At 37.4% G+C, this 4,079-nt stretch overlaps 1 long non-coding RNA gene across 1 annotated transcript; it reads right to left on the bottom strand.

Annotated features, from left to right (window-relative positions):
- Positions 1-2,066: 2,066 nt before the first annotated feature.
- On the bottom strand, positions 2,067-3,195 carry LOC107932766 (uncharacterized). The gene is made up of 2 exons (XR_001693484.2): positions 2,663-3,195; positions 2,067-2,358 (listed from the first exon to the last, which is right to left on the bottom strand). It is a non-coding gene; the product is annotated as an uncharacterized lncRNA (long non-coding RNA).
- Between the last annotated feature and the right edge of the window lie 884 nt (positions 3,196-4,079).

Below are 4,079 nucleotides of genomic sequence, written 5' to 3'. Positions count from 1 at the left end.
AGAGAACCAACATCCCACCCCCATTTCATTTTTCCTTTTCATAACCTTCTCCTAAACCCAACACCACCATTCGCTGGCCCTTGTCTCCACTGAAGCACCATCGAACAAGTCCCCATGCCGTCATCGCAACCCGTACCCGGCCTCGCACCACGCCACCATCGACCCCGCGCCCATGCCCCACTTCTATTTTTATTTAATTTTCCCTATTATCCCACGCCGTCCGATGCCTTGGCCACCGCCGAACCACGATCGAACACCAACCTCACACCCACGTCGCACCATCGTCATCGAACGGAACCCCATCGCCGTGCGCCACCACTCCTTTTCTTCCAAACCCTATTCTCCCTTTCTTTCTCTTCTTTTTCCTTGGAACACCCAAACCCCCACCCACCACCTTAACCAAAACCCCCAAAAACACCCTTTCAAAAAATTTGGCCCAACCTAGCCATCGCTGCAGCCGTAAGCACTATCGCTGTGGCCACCACTGCCGTGCACCGCCGCTACCCGACACTGCCAAAACTATCTGCAATATTTGTTTCTACGACGGGAACCATGGTTTGAACATAGAACCAAATAGCCGACAACTTTCCAGTCTCCTTCAATTGAAATCGACATTGATTTTTGGCACCTCCAGTCATCGAGATAGTGGACGATGAACCTCCTCCACCTTCTCTTAGACGAACGGCCCCACTGACGAGAGCACGTCGCCAGTAACGTTTGACTCCGACCGAACCAAAACATTCAGACAACAACTCCGATAGTTTCGAAAGGTCGACCCTTAACCCTCAATCGACTTTACCTTTACTGACATATCATGCAGGTAACTCAGATGAGGCTCAAACATTTAGCGACCATGTCGACCCCTCTGCAAACGAACGTGTTGCCCAACGCCAAACACGATCATCCAGTATAGAAGTCAGTGACAACAGACATGTGAACCAGCGACACCACTGCATAGTAGTACTGACACTGCTGAAAATTCAAGTCCACCCCCTCGCCTGACGAATATGTTCGAGCCACATGAAATAGTCAGCGTAATAGACGAGGTCGTGCCAACACCATTCCCACCGAAGGACGATTGTGAGGTTTTTTAGATTTTTCGACCCCAGAGCATCGCACACAATAGGACGACATTCGACAACGCCCACTCCCGGTCTGCAAGCAAATCGATTCCACCACTCTTGATATGTTAGATATTCATGATGCCGTGATTAATTATTTTAATGCTATTGGTTGGAGCTCATTTGCAAAATATTTCTTGCCATGCATATTATGAGTTAATATATGAGTTTTACACCACATTTAGCTTCAATATAAATGCCTTACAGATAGTTGAAACATAAAGCATTGTCTGCTTTCGTCTGCTTGGAAAGGACTTTTGAATGTCGATATCTGATTTTAATATTGCCATGGGTTTCGTTGACCCTGAAAATATTTAGTCCGATTCTTATCATATTGCTCTGTTAGACATTCTGAGTGACTTTAATGCTCAAGATGCCTATCGTGTTTTAACCAATTCTAATCAACTTTATAATCCGAAAACCACAAAAGACTTATTGGTACATGAACCTGCTTTGAGATATATTCACTGATTTTTGGCATTTAGTTTTTCGGGATGAAACGAAACTAGAACTAAATTATTTTTCTTGTGGTCTATGCATTCCGGTTATAAAGTTAATTTAGGATATTGGTTTGCACGAAATTTTCATGATGTTTTGCGTTGTAATCATCCTCTAATATTTGGGTCGTATATTACGAACTTAACCTCTACACTTTTTCCCTCTAACATCGATTTCTCATCCTTGACATGTGCGTATCATATGGACAGCCTAGATAAATATTGTCTAGATTCTATGGTTTTGCTTGTCGGAACCCCTACTACTTGTTACTTTGTTCCTCCAGGTACACGGACTGCTCGTGGGAATATGGTTTTTCGCCGACGCCCACATTTTGCTACTTAAGAACAAGAGGAACAACCTCCGACTGTACAGGCCCATTGTAAGGCCCAATTTTTATCCGGGCTTACACCAAAGATCAAAAAAAAGAAAAAAACAACAAACACAAAATAAACTAAAAATAATGTCCAAGTTTTACACACCATCAGGCCCAAATAATAAACTAAAATTAGCCCAAATACATTTTCTAACCCAATTAAACAAATACCCCAAAATCCCTAAACCCAAGTACATAAAATTTGACCCAATTAAATAAACCGTAAAACCCGAGGCCCAATACACCCAAAGACCATAGCAGCCGAGAGCACCAGAAGCTTTTAGAATGCCAGAGAGTTGGGCTCCCATGAGAGGCTCCTCGCACGGTTTCCTTCGTGCGTCTCCTTGCTCTTCCGTACGGTCATCCCTGCGTTACAATACACGAGAAAAGGCCAGCTAATAGAATAACAACAGATGACAGCAATTAAAAGTGTATTTTTTATTTATTTATTTACTCTGTAAATTGGCTATAAAAAGCCGATAATATGTACCTGCAAAAGCTACGCCTGCTATACGCATACACACATACTAAAATACAAGAAAAAGCTACCAAAATTTAAAAGGTGATTTCCGATTTAAGTTTTATGTTTTTTCCCCTTTGTGCATTCGATTTATTTTCATGGTTGTATCTACTTCTGTCAAAAAGAGATGAAGGTAAAGGAAAACCGTACCATACGAGCAGGCCATGAATTTCTTTTCCTCTCTTCCTTGAAATCAAAGTTGAGGAGGGATTTCGGGCTGAGATTTCCCCAAAATCGACGAACACCATTTGTGAAGATGAATCGGTGATGAGGGAGGGGAATTTAATGGCGCCATCCAACAATTGTGATGTTGAGAGCGGCGGCCGAATGAAAGCAAATCTCTAGGGTTTTTTCTGTTTTCAGTTTGACCTGCCGAAATGAGCTACAAGAAGCTATTTTTTTCCTTTTAATTGGCACCATGGGATGACGCTGTTTAAGGCATGAAGCTGTAGCCTTGAAACGACACCGTGTAGGCTTGCCCAACCCGATCCGACTCCTGTACCCTTAGGATCCGCGTATTTCCGCGGAGAGGGATAATTGCGCAATTAATCCTTCTTCTTTTGCGCTACTGTTCAATTACAAGTTATTTGTTTATTTTCTTTTAATTTGGCTTGGTAATTTTAGTGCATTTGCAATTGGATCCGTGCTTCAGCAGAATGTTTTTGGAAATCTGGAATATTTCCAACTTTAGCCCATATATATTTGCATGCATTACACGGGGAATCTTTTTAAATAATAGTAGTTTGTTTAATTTATAAATTCCCCCTTTATTTCATAATTTTATTCTAATTGGTCTATTTCTTTCATTTTTTTTTAAAAAAAATTCGTTTCACAATTTTTTTATTTAAAAAATTCTTGTTTAATTTTTATATTTGGAGTTCCATAGATTATTGTATTTTGTTTTAAAGTCAGTACTGTTTTTATCATATCATTTTTACATTGTGTATAATACTTTATATGAATGTTTTTGTACATTGTTAATTATTCCATGTGTATTATTAATCTTATACCATTTTATTCACATAATTTCTTTTAAATTTATTCTTATATCTTATCATATATTTATGTTGTTTAAAGGAAAATCCTACATATTTTGTGTTTGTTTTCTTAATTACTATAATCCACATTATTAATTGCATATCAATACTTCTTTTATGTATATATATGTTTCTTTAAAATTATTTATGTGTATAATGCATTTCTTTTAAGAACTATTTTTTTAAAATTATATAATTTATTTATTGAATACTCTCATATTATCCTTATGTATGTATTATTTATATGTTCCATCACTCTAAATCAATTTGTTACATGTAAAATTATATATTATTTGTTTCCAAATTCCCTTTATAAATATAATCTTATAAATATATATCACTAAATTTATGTGTAAATATAGTTTTGCCTTTTGTATATGACCTTGTTTTTTAGAAATTTTTGTTACATATATAACTTATATATTTACTTTGTTTCTTTCATACATTATTAATTTCATTTTTTTTACAAATAATTATACCCAATTTTACTTGTATATACATGTTTCATAAATTTATTATGTATATTATAT

The sequence above is a fragment of the Gossypium hirsutum genome, chromosome A04, assembly GCF_007990345.1.
Source record: "Gossypium hirsutum isolate 1008001.06 chromosome A04, Gossypium_hirsutum_v2.1, whole genome shotgun sequence".
Lineage (NCBI taxonomy): Eukaryota > Viridiplantae > Streptophyta > Magnoliopsida > Malvales > Malvaceae > Gossypium > Gossypium hirsutum.
The sequence above is the reverse complement of the archived record's forward strand: the minus strand, read 5'-3'. Positions and strand labels throughout refer to the sequence as shown.